The sequence below is a fragment of the Solanum dulcamara genome, chromosome 2 (genome assembly GCF_947179165.1).
Source record: "Solanum dulcamara chromosome 2, daSolDulc1.2, whole genome shotgun sequence".
Classification (NCBI taxonomy): Eukaryota; Viridiplantae; Streptophyta; class Magnoliopsida; order Solanales; family Solanaceae; genus Solanum; species Solanum dulcamara.
Window position 1 is genome coordinate 28699460 of NC_077238.1, and position 24914 is coordinate 28724373.

At 35.2% G+C, this 24914-nt stretch overlaps 1 pseudogene; it reads left to right on the forward strand.

The window, feature by feature from the left end:
- Positions 1-22105: 22105 nt before the first annotated feature.
- On the forward strand, positions 22106-22223 carry LOC129881266 (5S ribosomal RNA; annotated as a pseudogene).
- The last annotated feature ends 2691 nt before the right edge of the window (positions 22224-24914 follow it).

Here is a 24914-nt window from a genome sequence, read left to right on the forward strand (position 1 = left end):
CGAAAGTGGCTTCACAGGGACCCTTCACGGTCTGTGGTGCTCACCACGGTCCATCTTGGGGTCCCGTGGTAAGGGATTTGGGAAATATTTTAGAAAGGACATGCAGGGTAGTCTCTGAAGTTTCATCATGGAACACCTTCACAGTCCGTGAAGGACATGACGGGCCGTGAAATGTGGCCTTGGTGCAGGTCATACAAGAGGACAACAGGGTGGAAAACACGGGGACCACTACGGTCCATGGAGGGTTCCATGATCCATGGAGGTAGTCCGTGGAGCTTGCCTTGGGAAATATTCCTGAGGGTCTGGGGACGGGTCAGAATGGAGTATTTCACGATCTGTTATTCTCACCACGCCCCGTGGTCCTCATAGTGGTCCCTTCCCTGCAGGTTTGAGTCTCCGAATTTCTACCACGGTTGCTTAGCACGGTCTATGATGCTTCTCACGGCCTGTGATGACTTCCATGGTCAACTCCTAGTACCAATTTTCCTCACATTCTGAGAATTCTTCCTCTTTTCCTTGGTTTAGGACCTTTCACATTTATGGGGTCTTATAATAGGTATTTGTTTTGGTACTTTTTGCATTAATCTTTCATTTTTATAAACATTTGAATAAGAAAATATTAAAGTTATTAATTTATCGTAAATAGTGTTGGATTATTTTGACAATCAAATATAACTAGTGATTTAAAAATACTTATTTACTTATTAATTTAATAGATACATATTTTATATATTTAGGTAGAATGTAATTACATTCAAATTTCAAATTTTAAACTTAGTAAAATCTTTTTATAGTTGATAAAATCCACCCCGATATTTTTATTTTATGGGAAGAATATTATTGTCACGATCCGAATTTTCAGGTCATGAAGGTGCCTACTATAACTCATCAGTAGGCAAGCCGACCCATATCCCAAAATATTAGGTAATTGGATGTTAGGGTAGAAGACCAACAAATCTATCTAAAATAGTAACATAAATAACAGGAGTATACATGAACAACGGAAGCTACTAAATATATATATAAATCAAAATGAATCCCTCCCAGAACCTGGAAGTCACCTATACAGAGCTACTAGTAAAAAGAGTACAAATCCCAAAAGTGAACCACAAAAATAAAATTATCTCAAAAAGCAAAAGCTAAGAAAAATGTATATACAAAGGAAACACGTAAATCCAGGATACAATGTGCTCAACCTCAACTTGCTCGAACACAATGTCAGTAGCTAGTACTCGAACCTACATCACAAAAACAGATGCAAAGTGTAGTAGGAGTACCAACACAACAGTTACCTAGTAGGTATCATAGGCCGACCGAGCAATATAAGCAAAAGTAAATTGAAATACGAGTAAAAGATCACTATCAATGACAGGACAGGAAGTAAATGTAGGTACGTATACGAACGTATTAGAAAATAAAGAGAAAGAATCAAACTAATTCCGCCAGGCTCCCATAAACCCGACGAGTACACTTGTGCACAAATAAAGAGTAACAACCTGCAAGGACTCCCATAAGACTAATAGATGGAAGAATAGTTGAAGGAGAAAAATAACGAACTAAAGGACTCCATTAATATCACCATTTCCCCAGACTTGAACTGAACCCTATCCAACTCTAACACCTCAACCCAAAACTGTGTGTAGACAAAGACTTAACTGAAGATTAATCAGGAGATCAGGAATTTGATAACTTGCAAGTCGGACCACGACCTGAAACCAGGAAACTGTAGCTAATGAGTCGGCTTGAGTGGGCTAGACCACTAACTTTAACTATATAGTTATAGAAAAAGATTGAGCATGGGTAATCTAGACGTGGACTGTAATCGGGTAACTCTAGGTAATGATTCGACATGAGTAGGCTAGACATAGACTTTAACTATGGTATAGCCAAAGGTCGAGCACATATAAGCTAAACCGCGGACTGTAACCAGGTAATTGTAGCTAGAAATCCTAAACACAAGTAAGTTGTACCACAGACTGGAACCGGATATCTGTAGCTAAGGAACCGATCATAAGTAAGCTAGACCACGAACTTTAATTGGGTAACTGTAGCTAAGGAATCGAATACACCAATGAGCTAGACCATGGACTTCAACTGGGTAACTATATCTAAGGGATCGAAAATATTTAGAATTAGCTTCCAACCGTGCATCACGGGGAGTACCTCCAAACCAAGTTCCATCAATATGTCATTCCAGCTCAAACCAAATATGCCCCGAATCGCCGAGGAAACATCTAAAAATCAAGGACCGAACAATACAGGGCCAAAAGAATAATAGGGCATATGGAGGTAGAATCACAAGCTTAGTTACTACCTAGATAAGGCTCAGACTATCAGACTAAAGTCTGTTATATCAGTCTATAGGGAGCTAATCGTCAAAAATGACGTCAGAGAAGATCTAAGGCCTAAAGGTACCCAAAATTGCACACTCTAAGGAAAAACTAGACTAAGGAAAAACATGCTTTCAAACATATAACCAAAGGCATAGTATTGACCACAAGGGATGGATTATCAACAATAAGAGGAATAATACTCACATAGTCCAATAATTACCCGAAATAAAGCCCACGACATGGATTCTACGAAATTAGTATGCTCAACACCCAAATCCCTCCATACTCATACAAATGAATGTACAATTGTCTAAACATGATCAGTCTTGTGAGGGGAAAAGTGTTGCCTACCTAAAAGACAACCACACGAGCTCCAACTCATGAAATAGAAGCTTTTCCCTTCCGAGCGGCCTTCGAATGTTGCCCCTATCAACAATAGAATCACAATGTTAATACAATCGTTATGACACTAAAATTATCAAATTCAAAGATGAACCTATTTTGGGACCTAAAATAGGAAAAATGGGACCCGCATGAGCGATTTTAAAATTGACCTCAAAAATAGGTCCAACACATTATTCCAAGCTGACAAATCAGAATTATATCACTATTCGGGGTGAGAAATTATGCGGGATGAGCATGCAACTAAAATAAACATATTTCAACTAAAAGACCAAACACAGCAGCATCTTGATCACGTAATTCTAAAAAACATGAACCCTTCCAACCCAAAAAAAATACTACAACACTCCTTGCAAAAAAACCCCATAATCTAGCCTCAAAAATGACTTAAAATGGAGTTAAATTGATCAAGTTGTACCTCCACAAAATTGACAAAATACAACTCCAAAAATAACTATAGAAGTAGCTAAAAATTGATTTCTTACCTCACACAAAGCTTCTCTTTGCGTTTACAAGCCCTCCACGATATTCCTCATGAAATTCCCTTGATATTTGACCTTGGAATCACCTAATTTAAGTCTAAGATGAAGGAGAAAACTATGTTTAAAGTTTGAGGTATGAGTTGAAATTCGTTTTGGTCTTTCAGTAAAAGACCAAGCCAATAGCCTTCGCGAAAGCGACTACAGTGCTCCACGAACCTAGAGGCCAAAGTCTCAAGCCTACGGGAATGCAAGCAAGGTTTCGCATTTGCGGAGACCAAATTCCTGGACCTTCTGAACGTGGCCTGGGGCACGTAATAAGAGAGAGCAAATGGTGCTGCACCAGATAGCAACAAAAGTTGAGTTTTCACCAAGTTCAAATATCTCAAACTAGGTGTTCAGAATTCATTCAAAATCCCGTGCACACAAATGAGATATGCTACCCTACTAAATTCGACCTTCCAGACATAATGGCACAGTTAAAATACCTATATGAGGTCTTTATGACTGAAAGTGGGTCCCACACCCAAGGCCATTTTGAGCCATAGTCCTCAATGGGCATCAAGATTAGACTGGACGCATCGAGAAGAGAACGAAGGGTCGTCTTAGACCAAAATCGTTATTTCGAAACTAACCGCATTGTAAGAATTTTCATTCGAGTGCATTTTTCTAGAATACTTACCAAAGTCAACTATAGGCCAACTTTCAAAGGTAAAAGAGCCAAATGGTCTTAAACTCACATTGATTGCCTCAATCCTCGTGCTGACCATGCTTCTAGCATAATTTGGCCATTTCGGAGTTAATGAAACCGTCAAAATTTCATTCTGAGGTCATTTTCTTGAAGTTATGACCGAAGTCAACTTTTCAAGCTACAAAATCTCCAAACAGGGAAATGGGCATAAAACCCAAAAGAACAATCAAGCAATCGAACAGTAAATGACAGCAAGTCATAAATGACTTGGGGTCACTACAGGAACGCTCTAAATAATGCATTGAATTTTTTAATTCATAAATGACCTGGAGGGTCATTACAATTATTTTCCCAAAAGTCACTCCTATTAGATCAAGTTTTTCTTTTTCTTTTCTTCCCTCCAATGTTCCTTTTTTTTGTTGTTAAAATAAAAGGGCTAATCTTCTTCAAAAAAGGGCAACTCCGCTTCACAAAAAAAGGGTCATGACTTCCTTAGTTTATTTCTCCACCATCAATATAGACTCTTAAACAACTTACTATCCACTAGCTAGTATAAGTTATGGTGTAGCCATGAAAATCCAATAAAATATCAATTGGAAATAATAGACAGAACAAGCCGAGTAAATAAAAAATCGCCACCTCTTTTCATTGCTGTTTAATCCAAACCACCCCTGCTTCCGAGAGGACGACATTCCGAATAATACACATAGTTTGCTGGAATGATCTCAAGTTTTGGAGTTTCTTTCACTCATTTAAATATTAAAAAGTTGTTGTCTATCAAAGATGGAATTTTAACTATGATCATTCTTATTTTCCAATTGTTTTTTCTCATTGATATGGATATATTTGTTTTTTTTTTTTCTCTTTCTCCATGATTGAAGTTTGCCTCTTCATACTTTACTGGTAATTAAGTTTTACTATTTGATTTATTTTTTTAGCTAGTTAGGAAAAAGTTGTTAATTTATCATTATATTTGAGTGCATTTTGATTTTCCTATGTGTATTTTTTCACATCACTACTTAGTTCATGAATAACCATTCCATTCCCTTCGGAGGTTTCCAATTTGATTTGTGATTGAAAGGCAAGAAACATTTAAAGTGATTTGAGTTTATTCATGTTTAGTAAGTTGAATAATTAGTTGTTGGCAGTAATCTTTTAGCTGCTACCAAAATAATGAAAAGTTATTTAGAAGTTAGATCATCGTTCTTTAGATAATATAAAAAATAAGATTTTTATAGAACCCTATGGATGACTATACGTTCCCTTTTCTTATTTTATTTTCATATTTGTATATTTAATATAAACTAGATTTACTCCACGTGCATTGCACGTGTATGTCTAGTCTTGAGATTCATATAAGCGGAAAATAGTATCCATTCTAGATTTTATTAATATATTAGAAGAGCGTAATGGAGTATTATTAAAAAAATATTAGGCTCACTAAATATAAGTTTTTTAATAATACTCCATTACGCCCTTCTAATTTTCAGTGTCGTTTTAGTTATATGCCGCATTTCCATCGTGATATTTTTTTTTAAGGTGTGTGAGACGAATTGGTGGCAACACTTGAACATGCATTTTTTGGAAGAGGGTGCAGGTAAACAAGCAGACGCGATGATTTAGGGGAGGCGTGAATGTTGGCGTTGTGTTACTTAGAGATGTTGTGCGATGCTGTGACGGATTAGTTAGTTTGAGTTTGTTTTAGGTTTGCAAGTGTTATGATGTGGTTAAAAATGTAATTTAACTTTCAGATTGTACGCCGTTTTCAGGGAAAACTTGAATGTGATTTACTATTCTTATAATGGAATTTCATTCTATATCAAATGGAGGTAGACGGTAAATGGCAAAGCTATGTTAGTAATACCATCGATTCTGGCCATTCGTGAATCATTCATGTGTTACAATAGTTCTCTCTTGAAGACATATCCTTTAGTAATATGGGATATCCGTGCAAGCGTAAATAGATAGTTCTGACGGATAATTCTGACTCACTCATTATAAGTTTATAAATAATACTTCATTATGTTTGACTAGTTGGCTTCTTTACATTTTTTTATTAGTTTTATGATAGTAATTTGACGAACTTTGGTTGAGTAGAAAAAAGCGGCCAATAATTAAAGTACAGGAAGTAGCTAGGACACTTTTTAATGAAGTGTTTCACCTCATGATCTTTATAGCGCAACAATTTGAACCCAATAATTATTACAGTTTCTTAATTATGTGTCTTTTTCAGCATAATAGGAATTCTTTTGGATTCCATATGTGAGGAGAGTTTAGAAATATAAAAATATTTAATACATCCTAAAGTTCCTTAGTTTTCTCATTATTTGAACACATTGTGTTTAGTAGTTACGCCCTTTAAGAATTTCTGGAATTTGAGTTTGACGAAGAAGTTATTGAAGTAGGGGATTGATCCAAATAACCACAAGCCACTTAGTGAGAATCAAGTAGTTAAAGATGAAGAGAATTGTACAAATAAGACCTCAATGTTGCAGATACCACCACATTGTAATGAAATGGCCAATGGATAATTTACAAAAAGTAAACAAGTCTTTGATCTGCTGTCGGTTCATGAATTCCAATCCAATGTGAATCCAAACCTGTATAATTCAGAAATGGTAGCTCCATACCATGATCATCTGAGCAAAGTCGAGAACAATCAAAATTTTGTGTTTTTCTCAATATCAAGTGTAACAAAATTAGAACATGGACACATGACAAAAAATGATTTTGGTAGCAGCTCAACTTGAAGAATGAGTTCAAGTAACAGTTTAAATATGTGTAGCAATCAAAAAACTATTGGAATTCGGATAAACGGGATGACAAAAAATAATGAATCCTTGTCTTGTGATGTTAAGAACAAAATGGAATCCCTGTTCCAGTATCCATACATTGGAATCAAGAATGAAGACTTAAAGTCAAGTCCAAGCCAAGAAAGAGATCAACACTATGGTAACAGTACTACTGGAGATTTCATGAGTAATTATCCACTGAGTTCCTTAACTTAGATCTACCATTCTTGCTTTGAACTTGTGTAGAGAGTCATACACGTCGGCAATAAGGTATTACTTGAACCCCTTCTAATTCTGGCTTGTTAGAGGTACAAAGGGGAAAGCGAATAAAAATGGAAAGTTTGGGAATTAATGTGTATTAGTAAATGGCATAGGAAATAAAAAATAGATTATACTATTTTAAAAAACACGAGAACCATGTGTTGATAGTCGCTCTTTAAAATAGTTTTCATATACGAAATAGGTTACAGTAGAGAGGGTTTGAGCGTTACCAATGTTGAGAATGGCGTGTGTTAATAACTTGTTACAAGAGGCAAAAGTTAAGTCTTTCTGGAAACAAGCGGATAGACACAAGATACACAAGGAAAATAATGAGATTATAAATGGCGGAGCGCTTTCTTTACTTCTAGGCACAAATAGCAGTACGTATGTTTTTTTATTCAAGGGGATTCACCTGTTACTAAGTGTCTTGTACATGTTAATTTGTAGGAAGCACTTCATATAGGATTTGTTTCATACTTTTCATGGTCTATCTACTGCCCGTGGTAACCATCTAGTGCAGTTCTTGGTTAATTTGTTTGTAAGAGTAAAAAGAATTAAGAGAAAATGTATCAATGTTAATGCGAGAATGCCAAAGATGGAAATAGAGTAAGTAAAATTGAGAAGCAGTGTGGAGGATGGCACGGTGCAAGATTTTTGTCAGTTCAACTATTAAAGTACAAAGTATTATCGTAATAGGTAGTAATATAGGTGAGTGAACATATATAATATTCTGAATTAACATGAGGATAACTTATAACTCGTTAATAGTGGCTAGCAATTTCACCAAAGCATAAACCAAATCTTTTGTGTTCTTTACGGGAGAAGGAGCACTGTTACTGAAGTGTTTTGTTCAATAAATGTATTTAATGGGCGATAGGATGTTGCAAGATTTTCATCATTAATATTGTTTAAAGACACATATGTGAGTGAACTGATATAAACTATAACTAAACAATGCGTGTAAGTTACAAATCTTTATGAATTAAGGTCGGCTAGCACATTAACCAAACCGTAAACCATGTCTTAAGTGTGTTTTGCTAGGGAAGAAACACTGTTAATGTGGATAATATGCGCATAAAGAAAAAACAAATAACACAGTGAAGAACAAGGTTTGCTTTATTGAGATGTTGCAATGGGTTAAGTAGAGGTATCAAGGCATACATGCTTGTTGGTTTTAGTTTGATGAGAATTTGTGATCCCTGTTAAGTGTTTTTTAGAGGAAAAGCGATTGGTTGCATCTATTCAAGATTAGGTGGACGTTGACGTGTGGTTAGAATGTGAGAGTTGGAGATGACAACTGTTCAGGAAGGAGTTTGTAGCTCGGTCTTATAGGGTTGGGGACAAGCAAGGTAGGATTGTTTCTAGGTATAGGTATTTAGGTAATTTAACATTTAAATTTTGGAGTTTATGCTTTTAAGATAGTATAGATGTTATATTGAAGTTGATGGTAATTGAGGATATATGATTTGCTTCAACTTGGGTTATAGATAGAATTTTTAAAGATTATCTTGGGCCTAGATTAATATATACATTTCGAATATTTTAATCATGACGAATAAGATGACATATAATTTTATTTTGGATCTTCTTATGTGCTTACTTTGATGTGCTTAAGCATTTTTAATCACTTCTTGGCATGACTCAGCCTAGGACCTAGTCGTAACACAGCGATCGAAACCCCAAAGATCTCCAACCAAGCCTCTTGACATATCATAAGCATGCATAAGGTAAAGTAAAGTGGAAATAACATAATAAAGAGTGTAAATCATAAATCATAAAAAAGTGTAAACTTGACTACATAGACTCTATAACATATATCACACAATTATTCATAAACTCCATAATCATAGATGAGCTCATTTCCATGTCATACTTGCAATTTTAGTATAAGCTTTTCAACATCACAATATCATACTTGCATAATTTATGTCATGAGGTTCCTATCTCACCAATTAGGGATCCTAAGTTACCTTTCTTCATAACTTGCATGAAATTCATATCATGATCATAATCATAATCCATAATCATAGTTCATACTTGAATTTAGGGTAGAAATTGAATACATAGTCAATTTGATTGAAACCCATGAAATACTTGAAAGTCATTGAACTTCATAATCATAATTTATGTAAATCACCATTGGTAATAGCTTCATGCATGGTCATTGATAATTCAACTTGAAATAATGCAATTAATGTAGAAACATACTTATAATGATTATTGATAACAAATAAAAACATAATTGAAACAGATCAATGCAATTCATCAAACTAGGGTTATAAACCCAATAGAAATTAATGAGATTTTGACTAAAAACCTTGGGACTCCATGGGTGAAAGGAACCCATGGTACATCTTTACTTTCCCATGCTACTCTCTTTCTTTTTTCCTTATCTGATTTATGTATGTATACTTGTTTACCTCATGCTTAATCCCTTTTCTTTTCCTTTAATTTTCTCATCCTTAAATTGTTAATTCTTTATCTATATTTAGTTACATTTTCCTTACATGATTGCATGTTTTACTTGTCCTGATCTATTTTCTATTTTAATCATTTCCATGACAAATCATATCCTATTCCTTATGTGATTTATCATTATTTTGCTTCTTTGTTCTTTATTTAATTTTGCATATTATTTATTTATCATTTTTTGTTCATGTGTTACTTCTTTTCATCTAATTGTTAAATGTTATTGTTTTGATAAACTAGCATTCTGTTCATACTTTCCCCACTTAGGAACCTCTTTTTTTTGTTTTTTGTGATATGGTGCCTTTGCGCTTCTTACAAATTCTCTTCAAAACCCTATATTAGAGAGTTGGCAGATGTGTGGGATATGCGGATAGTCTTACTATTGTGGAACCATGCGCCTTTTCTCATAGAATACCTTTAGTCTGTGTCTATCCAACATTGATAAACCATAAAATAGAGTTGTACCCACCCTCATAATTAAGTCATGCATTCATTAGCCTTAGGGTTTTGACCTTTGGTTTCAATTCACATTTTAGTAGCAACCCTATTGTCTAAAGGGTTTCAACACCAGCTAGACAAACTGCATATTATGTGTTAAAGTGGTCACAATAAATTAATCCAAGCCATGTTATCATAAAATGTTGTTTAGAAATTTATTTGTTGTCTTTATTTTTTTGTATATTCATGATATCAAAGTTCTTTGAATCAATATCATAGAAGAAGATTGAAGTTTAGGATTGTCTCATTTGTTATCTTATTCTCCCTTAATTTCATTTTTGTGATATATCATTTTTAAAAATTATAATGATTACATTTATTATCAATAAAATAGTTTATTTTGTTTATTTTCTTTTCTAACTCTAAACTCCAATTAATGTCAATAAAGGCTTGAATTAACTATCACGAATCACTTATTTGTCATCATAGTCCTACCTATGGCTCAATGAGACTCCTTGAATATTAGGATGTTTATTTTAGCAAACCAACGTGCTTATTATCACTTGGTTTTCTCTTGATTTTAATTTTTTGTCTTTCCTTCTCTAAAAGTTGATCTGTGCACTATGACCTACCACACACTATCAACAGAAACTCCTCCCCCCCTTCCATGTTTTAATCACAATGAAAAGAGGAAAATGGTGGGTAGCAACAACGTTAAGGAAAGTTTGAGACTGTTGAAGGTAAATTTCCTTCGAATGAGTTGGTCTTAAGGTTGGGGCAGAAAATAATAAAGTTAGATAGAGAAGTGGCTAGTGTGGTTAACTGTTCTAAGTTGTCAATGTCTCTCAGTTTCTCTTTGGAGAAAGCATGAATAACCATACCACCACAAACCAGACTACCATTCCAACTAATTCTCTACCAACCTATCCTACCTCTCATCCTCAAAATCAATCAAACTATATTTATATGCCCCTATCAAATACCCAACATCCAAATTATCCCTATCTATCGCAAAATCAAAGCTATACCCCTGAATCTATGTATCATACTCTATACCCACAAAATTCTACCCAATAGCCTCCTCAATATCAAACTCGTTCCTTATATCAAACCTTTTCATATAATGTGCCTGTTGTACCGTATAAAATGCCTCCACACCAAATGCTACCATTTAACATTTCCAATTGACATATTTTCAAACACCTTTTCCTTCTCAACAACAAAGCTACTGAAAATGATCTAATTTTGAATAGAAGCCAATCAAGAAATATACTGCTTTAGTTGAACCCAAGCCCAATTCTATGAAAAAATCAAGATAGTTGGCTAAATCACACCTATCCCTTCTATGAACCCATACACTCAATCCAAATGTCATCTTCCTAACTAGATTTGTGATTATCATTTAGGGATGAGGGGGCATACTATAGAAGGGAGTCGAAATTTGAAGAACAAAATTCAAAATGTAATTGATACCAAGGTCATACAGTTGAAGGAGTTTGTGCCGAATGTATCAAAAAATTCACTTCCAAATCATCAAAGAGCATTTTGAAAGTTAATAAAGTGAATTTTGACAAATTTTTATGGCATCTGAGGTTAAGGTGCTAAATTCCAGCCCTATCGAGATTTTGACAAGAGAAACACTCTTGCTTTTCAATAAATTGTTGGGCCCTAGTTTATCATTTCCAAATATTGAGAAATAATTTACTATTGTCTTGGATTTGTGATTTTCTGCTTTGTATTGGAACTATGATTATCCTGATTCCCGCTTACGAGAATATACGTAGGCTCTCCTATGAAGTTTGGTCTTATCATAATAAAATTTCTCGTTTCTCCAACTATGTAGAATTTTTGAGAAGATCTTAAAAACTCCATCAAAAGAGCATTTTCTTGCCAAGTCACAACACTGAGGCAGAATTTTTGAGAGGATCTCAGAAAATTCTATCAATATTTTCCCACGAATCACGAGACTAGGAAAAATCCTGAGAGATCCTCAAAGTTTGTGAGAAACAAAGATTTATCTACAAACAAGTGTCAAAAGATCCGAATTTTTTGCACTCGGGCAGAAATGTTTGAGTGATCCTCCAACATATTTGACAAAATTGCATTCAAAATAGAAGATCGGGCTTCGAGTAGACATTAAAGATGTGACATACTAATCAAATTAGAGACACAGATCAACCTCACCCTTTATAAACTAATAATTTTTTTTGAATTAAAAAAAACAGGTATATACGTCATGAAATTACACTCCTTCTTTCCAACTAGACAAGGGAATAAGCTACTTCATTTTGTTAGTTGTTATATCAAGCTACAAAAATCACATTAAACTCGAGAATTGCAATGAACCCGAGAATTGCATCTGCATTAAGCCCGAGAATTGCACCTACCTCGAGCCTGAGAAGTGCATTGAGCCCGAGAATTGCATCTGCATTGAGCCCAAGAAATACATTGGGCTTGAAAATTGCATTTGCATAAAGCCCAAGAAGTGCATTCGACCCCGAGGATTGCATCTGCATCAAGCCTAAGAAGCACATTAAGCCCGAGAATTACATCTGCATTGAGCCTGAGAAATTTATTGATCTAGAAAAGTTAATCTGCATTGAGCCACATAAGTACATTAAGCCAGAGAATTGCATCTGTATCACGCTCAAGAAGAGCCCAAATATTGCATTGTGCCTAAAATTTAGATTGTGTCCAAGAACTACATCTTCACCGAGTCCTATCGCATCACATGAAGGAAACTATACAAAGTCACTACAATACTCAAAATATAGATACACTTTCTATAATAATCATTTATTCCTAAGGCGTCATAGTCTAAATTAGACCATGAAATTTGTCTTAAGACGATAAGGATGACGTCTTAGGGCCTTGATACGTAAAATTGAAATCCTTAGGCCATGAAATGATATCTGTAGGCCATGGAAATAGCCTTTGGACTATGAGGCCTTCATAACATGATCAATAGAAATCAAAACCTTTGACCTTAAAATGATGTATGCAGACGATGAAATCATTCCACTTGGTCATTCACGTTTAATAAGTTGAATAATTAGTTGTTGGTAATAATTTTTTTGCTAGAAAAATAGTAAAAATTTATTTGGAACTTAGGTCATCATTCATTATATAATATAAAAAAATTAGATTTTTATAGAACACATTGGATGTCTATACATCCCTTTTTTAATTTTATTTTCAGATTCGTATATTTAATATAAATGTTGTATTGAAGTTGGTGGTAATTGAGGATATATGATTTGCTTCAACTTGGGTTATAGATTGATTTTGTAAAGATTATCTCGGGCGTAGATTAATATTTACATTCTGAATATTTTAATTATGATGAATAAGATAGCATATAAATTTATTTTGGATCTTCTTATGTTCTTACTTTTATGTGTTTACGCATTTTTAACCACTTTTCTTGTTATGTGCTTACTTTGATTAAATGTTATTAGCATTTTATTGTTTATTTTTTGTTTGATTAGTTATATATGTACATCCTAATGGAATGATCTCACTTGGAGAACAATCATGGAAAGTAGAGGGGCCAACACGTGAAGTAGAGTTCAAGTGGAATAATCACCCTTAGCGAGGCCAGGTACGTTATGGAAAATGATGAAAAATAGACAGGCTATAGCCGACTTCTCATAAGAAGCGTACATATAACTTTATAAAAATAAAGAAAACTCGTTGCTCCCTCCTTTTCTAATTTTATGTCACCCTTATAAAAGTCTCAAAGATTTGAAACCTTTTATCATTATGCTAAATTATCAACATACTTTCACTAAATTTAAACAATAATCTATAAGTTTTTGTTTTAATTTTACATGACTTTAAAATACCAAAATATTTTATTTTGCTCTTTGGAATAATTTCTTTACCAATTCTTTTAAGTCTTATTTTAAGACATTTAAGAGGACCGATTATAAAGATAGAATAGACGGAGTAACATCGCATTGACTTATTTTCAGCCATGTCATATTCTGATCCACACTCTATCTTACCTTTTTATATATTGTTGATTTAATTACTTATCTTAATTTTTTATATCAATTTGCCACCAAAGTTTAGGTGAAACTTATGTTACTAATAAATTCTCTTATATTTATAGTTACTTTATTTTTGGCTCAACATATAGGTATTCATTTGAACATGTTAGTTTCTCTATTTATTACTTTTCTAATTTTTAGCATAGTTTCTCTATATTTATATTATGTAAATGCTTTAAAGTATTCTCTCGGAAGCAGCCAAATCAGTCTCTTGCACTTTTATTATTAATATTATAAATGTTTCATTTCTTATCTAGTTACACAAGAGCATGCATTTTAATTGAATTCATGAACTTTGCGGCTTCACGTAAATGTCAATTGTTACAACTCGCGTACCTAACTATCTGGTGCTTTAGACTTGTTTTAACGAATAATTGATTTTGCATCTTTTGATTTAATTCACTTTCTTAAATAAAAAAATAAGTTTGCATCACTAATTACCTATTCACCTATATTTATATTAATTAGATAATAATCATTTCATGCTTAGTTATTTTCTAGTCTCAAAATTAAGAATGATATTTTTTTATATTTTATGATAAAGTCTTTTCTTAGCTTAATAAATTAATGGTCCTTTGTTTGCAATAATTCCCTACATAATTTATAAGATCCGTCTGGAACCCACTTTTGTGGACCTCAAAAGGAGCCTAACACCTTTCTTTGGAGGTAATTTGAACCGTTACCCGATATATCATTTTGTAGACCCTTCTTAAATTAATTTTATTTTAGTATAGAAGAGAATGGTGCCCTGATGCGCCTTTAATTAATTAGGTGACAGCTCTTCTCTTTTTAATCCTAAAAAGAGTGGTAACATCATTGCAATCCCATTTTGAGAAAAATGGGGTGCGGCATGCCTCCCTTAGCTCTCATGAAAAGAAGTGATCTAGGAATGCATTTTTGAACTTGTCCTAGACTGTAGTTTTATGACCCAAACTAGGGCTTAGATGTGACACAATGATTACGATTCCTGAAGAAACCCCAACCAGGCCTCTTAGCATATCATAAGCATAAATAAGGTAATAAATAAGCGAAAATTCATAAAAGTCTAAGAATATAGCATAGCTAGAATTAAGTAAGATGACATATACTCCATACACATATACAACATGCCTCTACATGGACAAAGAAAGGCGGGGACTTGGAAATGTTCCTAGCTCACCCTCAATGGAAAGAAAGTGACATGACATGAAATAGTCTCAAAACATCATCATCGTCTAGAAATGAAAATAAGAGGAAACATAGACTTGGTTTTCTCTCGAAGCATAAGGACTCACCACACTAATCTTTAATAGATTACCAACTAGCCACAGGGAGAGGATAGTGTGTTCGTCTCTATATTGTGATATAATGTAGGCCATGACCTTAGAGATAGAAAGATATTTCTATAATTAGTTCATTTATCTTCTATTGTATGTGCTAGTACGTTTGAATGTACTAAGTCTGTAGACAATGCAATGCATAATAAAATCATATTGTGCAAATGACCACTTCGAATAGCATCATGAAAGAAATAGTAAAATCATAAGTAGTCGAAAGGAGGATCAATGCACAATAAATTATCAGAATACCATGAAAAAGTAAAGGATAGGATTAGTCTTTTAAAACATCATAAGGACCATACATATTTGGGATATTAAAAGTCATTTTGAGGGCCATAAATCTTTGTAAGATATACCGTTAACCGACATAAATCATTTGTGTTATAACATGGAGTCCAGTGTTTACCTCACACACCGAACAGAGAGGGTCCATACTTTTTAAGGTATGAACCATGATGCCTAAGTGGATACACTAACCTACTTAGTAATCAAACCTCAACTAATGGGTGACCCTTTCTAAGGATTCAAGTCTCAAGTAATGAGTCATATTTCTTCCTACGGTGACACGTAGTTATGGAAAAGTGGGATTTCTACTAACGGTCTCATGCCTCTACTAACGAATGAGCCTCTACCCCAAGGTCCAATCGGTGCTAGGTTAACTCTCAATGAAATATCATATATATTATATAATAAGATTGTCATAGATCTTAGTTCATACTAGTCTTAAATCATATGCTTTTTATAAATCATACTTCATAAAAGCTTGTTCATAGGAGTAGCTCATTATCATGTGATACATGTAATATGGGTGTAGATATTCAATCATTGTGAATCATTTTTCATAAAAAGCATCATTAGGATCATAAGTCACCCTTTTTCATTATAACGACCTTGTATCTCTTTCTCCTTTTATTTCTAGGAAAATTTGGGCAGAGTTTCCTCTGTATTTCTTACTATCTCCACACCTGCTCACAAAAAATGCCAATAATGCCTCCCAGGGAGAACATATATATTCACATCATATCATATCGCAGCCACATAGGGCGCCCATAATTCACAGTATGAACATGGACTTACCTCATATGTCCACTCGAACTGCACTTGTTGCACTTTCCTGCATACTTTTCCTTTCCATTTTTAACTTTACATGCCAATCGTACTTCAATACCTCACCTGACATATTTCCTTCGTGCCTTTGCTTACCTCGTGCCATGTAACCTCCAATATTGTCAATTACTTTCTTTTATTGATGATGTCCTTTTGCTGAAATCACAAGTTAGTATGAGGAATTTCATTCCCTTTGACTCGGATCTATCGCACGATCTTAGATATAAAAGAAAGGTAATATCCTAAATATCCTGTAGCCTCCTGTTTATAGATGTGGTACATAACACACCCATAAATAAGACTCTATTAGAAATGGTCTGTAGAAACTCTAAGGATGAACTGTTATGATACCACTTATATCACGACCCAACTCCGTAGGCCATCACTGGTGACCGATTTGGGCACCCATACGTACCCTTAGCCCCACTGAGTATGTTAGCAGAATAAACAAATGAGGAAATAAAAAGAGATTGCTAGAGAGTGCACGAAAATAGAGGTAGCATATGAAGGCCGTTAAGGCTATCTCTGAACACAATCCCAAAACATATGTACATAACCCACATCAAAAGTCTATAGATCTCTACAGAATAATAGTCTAGGTATATGATAAGACAGGGCCCTATCGTACCCTTAACCAATATGTATAAACGTACAACAGAAAAGTTAGTACCAAAACAGGGCTTCGAACAAAGGAGCACTGCCAACCAACCGGGTGGATGTCCTAAATGAGCGGATCAACAAATTGAGTGTCTGTACCTGCGAGCATGTAATGCAGCCCCTCGAAGAAAGGGGGTCAGTACGGATAATGTACCGAGTATGTAAAGCATGCACTGTAATAAGTAAAGCCATTACCAGAATAGAAGGTGCAAAAATGAGCAAAATATCCAGAATATCAAAATACTTTTCCTAACCACAAATAATGTATGCAGAAAAACATATGCCATATCCGGCCCTGTTACGGAACTCGGTGAACAAAATATGGTCTCCACCCCGTCACTGGCGCCACAGCACATCATACATCTAGAGTAGGGAATATTTCCATAACAAATCATATCATATCAGATGGCCATATCAGATCATATAATATTATATGTGTACATGACACATCATAACTCCACAAAACCTATGTACAGGTTGTACCTTCCCCCTCACATTGGGACACTGCGAACAATGCAGAGAGGTACGCATGATAACAAACTTGGCTCGAGCTCAGTGAAAGAAGCATTGAGGCATCCATGAGTAGAGTAGTGAGAAACTAAATGCAATTGAAAATACAAAATATTTCCAGAGACTCGATAACACAACTCCGGTGCCAAGTCATATAAGAGAAATTAAGCGATAGTCATAGTGCATGTCTTTCAGTTGTCACAATGGTCTATGTCAAAATAGTCTTTTTGAAATCGTTTCCATATTTCAAAATATATTATGGAGCTCAATGAAATAATCAAAATAAGCTATCGTTCAAAATCAAGACAAGAGTCATATCAAGTACCTTTTGAAAGTCACTATGAATTATATCAAAATAAAACTTCTAGAATTATATACTCGTATCAAAGTGTAATAAAATATCTTTTGGAAATCAAGAAACTGGCCATCCTAGTGGCTCTAGGAATAGGAACTTCATGGGAATCATATAAAATTCATATATTTGTTTTCATGCCAAAATAAATATTAGCTTTTCATACTTATGTCAAAAACATGCCAAAATAAAGAATAAGCTTTATATACTTATACCAAAAACATTCCAAAAGAAGGAAACGTTAGCTTTATATATCTCTTATGGATTACTCTTAACATGTTCGCCTTGTCGTCTCTTGAACCTATTTAACATGAAAGTAATTCTAAGGTTATTTACCTTCGACTTTCTAGCTTGTAATTCTACCACCAATTTCCCATAGGAACCAATTCCTTATTCACCTTTCTCAACTAGTCTCGACTAGTCTATTAGTTAGTTAGAAGTTAATAGAATTCGGGCAGCATCTCCCCTATAACTTGACCTATCCAAATTATGCCTTAGAAGACATATTACCCACACTAACCATCAGCCAATACACGACCATACCACTGCAACATTACCCGAACAAAGTCCCAAACAACCCGCTAAAAACTACGATACCAAAAGAGGGTTTTTAGTATCTATTTCGTAAAACCTTTAGCCATACTAACAGGGGGTCATGTGGCTGAAAACAGAAGCTTCCACACCCATTTTTGAACACTTTACATTCCTTTAACACACAATTAAACCACCTTCAAGCGTAGCACAAAAACCAAAACACACTACTCAACTTTGATTTAACCATAAAGACCTTAGCTTAGTTTGTTTCTAACGTCAAGCATCCTTGTACAATTTATATACTTCCAGCCACATTAAGACGTGTAATAAACTCCATAACAACACCATAAACTCAAAATTGAAATAAAAACCCTTACCTTACCCGAAATTGGCCAAAGCTTGACAAAACTCACCTCAGAAGTTCCTTAATTGTGGCTGAAATGTTGTGGCTGTTTGCTATCCATTTTGTGCTGATCCAAACAATAAATTTACATTATTAACACCTTCATATCATCTTGGTATACCCTATATAATTAATTCATGGAAAGAAATTGGGGCTTACCTTTCACTTTGGCCAAGCCGTCGCCACTCTCTCTTAGCCTCCTAGGGTTTCCTTTTCATTTTCTTTAAGTTCAAGGCTATTTTGTGAGAAATTTAGCCTTAAGACACATGTATAGAACCTTGAGTATTTTTCTTCAATCTTATTCACTTCACAATATTAGAACTTCTGCGATAGATGAGTTATGGACTTGTAAGTCTTCTACCTGACAAAAAGTAGTACACATGAAACCTATCCCTTTCTTCTTTTGAAACAGTAGGATGTAAGTGAAGCGATATATGGTATGAGTTAGAGGTGATCCCATTTATAGGTTTCGTGTATAAATCATGACTTGTACTTACTTCTTGAGGTTAGGATTCTTAAAGTGGTGAAACTCCTATTCCTCGACCCTTCTATTAGCTGACTAATGATTGGATGTGTAAACTCTTATACCTAGAGACTCTTTGACACATCTAATGAGATATTCAGGAGATGGTTGTTATGTTACCAGGTTTTGTGTGCACGTATATGCATTATTATATGTATAGGGATCGGGCCGTACGTTCCTCGACACTAAAATGTTATATGTATAGGGATTGGGCCGTACGTTCCTCGACACTAACATGTTATATGTATAGGGATCGGGCCGTACATTCCTCGGCACTAATGTGTTCTATGTATAGGGATCCGACCATACGTTCCTTGGCACTAACGTGTTATATGTATAAGGATTGGGTCATACGTTTCTCGGCACTAATGTATTATATATATGGATCAGGCCGAACGCTCCTCGGCACTAACATATTATATGTGTAGGGATCGGGATGGACGTTTCTCGGCACTAACCTATCATATCTATATGGATCGGGCTATACATCCCATAGCGCTAATAGTATGCATATGCCCACGATGATAAACTGATGCATTTATAATATCGAGTCCCCAAGCGGGCTGGATACGATACGTGATAATGATATACATGATCTTAATTTGTAAGGTGTAGGTAGAGTACCCTATTAAATGCTATACTTGATTTTCTGCATGCCTATGTCAGTTGTTATCTCAGTTACGTTATGCTTATATACTCAGGACATATCGTACTGACCCCCTTTTGTTTGGGGGGCTGTGTTTAATGCCCACAGGTACAGACACAGGTTTTGGTAGTCCGCCAGCTTAGGTTTCCACTCACCCAGTTTGGAAGAAGCTCCATTGATTCAGAGACGAGTTGTAGTACCAAACCTCCTATGTATATATTTGTTTATTCAAGGGTATGACGGGGGCCCTGTCCTGCCATATGTTACTATTAGTGTTCTTAAAGGTCTAGGAACATATGTGTGGACTTTACGTGTAAGTTCTGTTCAGTTATGTCTACATAATGTATTGTAAATATTAAGATAATATAACAGCCTTGTGGGCTTGCATGCCCTTTCATGATAAGATACAAATGAAAGAGCCTACACGCATGAAAATGCTATGACCCACTGGGGTTCTTATGTATAGTTCTTATATTGATTGTTATATCTGCTAGATATGTATACGGGGCATAAGTCGGACCCCAGTCATGGCTCATGGGGTTGGATCGTGATAGAAGTGGTATCAGAGCAGTTCATCCTCAGAGTCTCTACAAACTATGTTTAGTAGAGTCTTGATTATTGATGTATTGCGTGCCACATCTATAAACAGGAGGCTAAATGACATTTAGGATGTTTTTTTTCATATCTAAGGTCGTACGATAAAGCCAAGTCATAGAAAATAGATCTTCTTATACTAACCTCTGATTTTAGATAAAAGACAACATCGATAGAAGGAAATGACTAATGATATGGGAAGTTACAAAGCACGCAGGTAAGCCAAGGCACATAAGATGTATGCCAGTAAAGGTATGAAAATACGATTGACATGTAAAGTCAGAAATTCAATGGAAAAAGTAGATAAAGTTGAAAAGTGAAAGAAATATGAATGGAAGGTCTAATGTGTGCAGTTCGAGTTGGATATATGAGGTAAGTCCCTCATTTTATTCTATTGTTGATATTGGGCACCCTGTGAGGCTACAATATGATGTGATATGATACGTATATATGTATATTTATGCGTGCTAGCCCTGTGAGGCCCTATTTGTATTTTTTGCTTACAGGTTTGAGATAGTAAGAAATACAGAGGAAACTCTGCCCAAATTTTCCAAGAAATAGAAAGAGAATGAGATATAGGGCTGTAGTATGTCTTGAAAGGTCGTTTCCACAATAATGATGAAATTTAGATAAACTACAAGTATGGCTGACCTCGAGAAATAAGTTAATTGTTGAATTGATGGTAATAGAAACTAGGAGGTCGATATTGATATGGTAAATCGAAGTTGGAAAAGACTTGTGACCCTGAGAAGATGATTTAAGGAAGACTGATAGATCTGGATAGAATGATATATTAAGGTACCGACTAAATTGATATTGTGATATATACGTAACAAAAAAAGGAAAAGATGAGAAATCTCCTCTATAGTGAAATAGGAGAAAACTTAAGGGTAAGTACGAGAAGTTAAAGCAAGTGTGACAAACTAGATTATGAGTGTGTGCTGGTACAGTGAAATGTGTAAAGCATATTAAGTTAAGTGGAAGATAGAAAGACAAATAGTGAATAAATAAGAAAGACTTACACAGATTTATAGGGAGTGTTAAGAATAAAAAGTCAAGTGGTATCCACTCGAATAAAGCTAGTATTATGACAAAGCTTGAAACATGGATCATCAAAGTATAAGTGCTCCGGAGTGGAGAATTTGAACCAATTATGAGCACGAGCTAATTACTGATTGGGATGAATGGAATGTGGCTTTGAATACACTGCTACATTAAGGATATTACTCGATTCCTATTGTTTAAGACTAGAGTTGGTACTATAAATTGAGGGTTCTAAGCACCTTATGATGGTATTAAGGTTTCGTAAATGGGTAACCCAAAGTATAGGGATGTAAAGGAAGATATAGAAATAATGAATTATACTAAATAGGTTAGAAAGGACTCCTATGTATTTGGAAAGTTAGAAATAAATAGATAATGACATGGATACACCCTAAAGGGGGGAAGTAGACAAGAGAAATATAAGCATAAGAGAAAATCAACTGACGCTATCATATGTAAATGGGAACGCTTAAACTTCAAATGAGACCCCACAAGGGATGGATGCAATCATACCAGAACTAACGCACTGGATCTCATCAGAACTCTGAAGTTAAGCATGCTTGGGCAAGAGTAGTACTAGGATGGGTAATCCCCTGGGAAGCCCTGTGCGGCTGTGATATCAGATTACATGGATGTATGTATACGTTGGCCTTGCATGGTATTGTTGGTATAAAGAAGTATTATGTATATATGACTCCACCGTGAAAGATGATAAGACCCTTTAAGATAGGGGATATAGCTTTGCAAAATAACTGATGCAACTTACGAATGGCGGTATGCCAAGAGTAAAACCAGGTGATTACTCGATAAACGAAGTCAGTAGTAGCCATGTAACTGCTATATTCGAATATATTAAGGGAAGGTATAAGATGGTTTGAAGAAAAACCTTTAAGGTACAATCAGTACTAAGGACAAAAGGTATAGTAGATCCCTAACAATAGATGAAGGAAGTAAGAAACGATACAGGTTTACGTACAGACTAGTATGACAATGCTAAGGCATCTTTCGAGCCACTTTAAGCTCCTACACATGTTGGTGTAAAGGGTACAATATGATGTGTGGTAAGAGAACTGGAAAGAAGAAAGGGAAAAGAAATATCACATGTTCTCTATGCCTACGGGTAATCTACCCTCTTAAATTGACTATATGGGTTAATAATAGGCCTTTGGATAACAACCAATATAGAGAAATCTTGAAGCACTCGTAAGACCTTATGAGGCTAGTTAACATTCGAGGACGAATGTTCTAAAGGGGGGAATAATGTTACACCCCATACCTTTGTGCTTAGGAATGTCTTCTTAAGCTTCTTAAAAGTTGTCCCGTGACCCAGATTATCTATAACATGATTAAATAACTCTATGGAAGGGAGGACGTGCCCCTTAAGAGTGAAGGTTGGAAATAGGTCTATAAGGATTTGAAATGAGTTGGAGGCCAAGTAATGAGTCGTACGACTCGACTTACTTATGTAAACTATCAACTTGGATGTTTTACGTACTTAAGCTATTGGAGTACATGTTGAGCTTATGTAGCAAGAAATACATAGGCTATTAAAGTAAGACGAGATTATAAACCCACAAAAATGAAGCAAGTAGGTGACACACCTACTTGGGCTAAGTAGGTGACGAGGGTGGACCCCATGCTGCCATGTGGCAACATATGATTGGTTTCATGGAATGAGGTAGCACCCTAGGGGGCTGCCACGTGTCACCCCTGGGGGCTGACACATGTCCTCTTTTAAGAACACATATATATACATGTGTATTGCTGATCAACATTATTTTCAGCATCTTAGCCTTAGAAAAAGTGGAGAGAAAAGCTAAAGAGCAAGAATAAGGGATCTACGGATAGGATTCTTCCAAGGTAAGTTCCCCAATTTCTTTCTGTGAATTAATTATTTAAGATATCCTACGGTGATATGACGGTGTTTAACAACATAAAATTTATTGTTAGGGCAAAGAGAAGGTTTTTGTTCTTGTTAACAGACCCATTTTTGAATGATACCGCTGTAAGTAAAATGAGTATAACTCCATTTGTAAGGCTTCGTTTCGAGTAATTCAAGATGGTTTGGAAATATATTTCATAGGTCTATAACGTTCATTTATCCTCTAAAACCCAGTTTTGATTTTCTCTACTCGAAAAAGGGTGATGAAGTATGGGGGAGGTGCTGCCCAGATTTTGTTTTGGAAATCCTACACGGATTGCTGTTTGTATTTTGAGCATATCTTTTTGTACAAAACTACGGTAGGGGGGATTTTAAATTTTATGCAACCTTAAGGAACATTTCTATAACTTTCCTTGAGGCCACAAATCCTTTTTCCCTCAATTACCCCTTCGAAATTAAGCGACAATATAAGATAGTAGGCTGTCCAGAATTCACATTTTGATAGTTTTGGTGAGTTTGATGAATTTAACGTAAGGTAAGGTCTTTCCTTTTAATTTGGAGTTTATGATGTTGTTATTAAGTGTATTACACATCATGTAGGTGGCTGTAAATATTGAAATTCCATAAATATGCTTGACATTAGCAATAATTTAAATTGGAGTCGTTATAGTTAAATTGAAGTCGGGTAAGGTGTTCCGCTTGTGGTGCTGCGGCTGTAGGTGGTGTGGTGATGTGTTCCAGGGCCTAAAAGTGTTCTAAAATACATGTAGGTGCTGCTGGTTGCATCCACGGGTTCGTCCGCTTCGTAGGTTAAAGGTTTTACAAAATAGAGACTAGAAACCCTATTTTGGATATCTTAATTTTGAGCGAGTCGTTTGGATTTTGTATTGTGTACTGTTGATGTGAATTGCTTGTATATATGCTGCAGGGTGTTGTTGTTGGTTGGCTGTAGTGATTAGGGATGTAATTGGAAATTCAGATAAGGCATGTTATAGAGGAGATGCTGCCCAAATCCCGTTAACTTTTTAAATAACTAATAGACTAGTCGAGACTATTCGAGGAAGGCGAATAAGGAATTGGTTCCTATGGATAGTTGGTGACAGAATTAAAAGCTAGAAAGTCAAAGATTATTAATACTAGTATTACCTTCGTGTTAAAAAGGTTTAGAGGACGACGAGACAAGGCGGGTTCAAAGCAATCGATAAGAGGTATGTGAAGCTACCCTTTCTTCCCTTTTGGCATGTCTTAGATGTAAGTGTTATGTATGTGAAATTGGGAGTTACTCCATTCGTAAAGCTACGAGTACAGTTCATAATTCTTATCCACTTCATGATGGTGGAACTCTTGTAGTCAAACTATTTCCTTTTTAAGGTTTTTTTATATGATAAAATGTAATATATGTAAAACCTATTATTTCTCTTCTTTT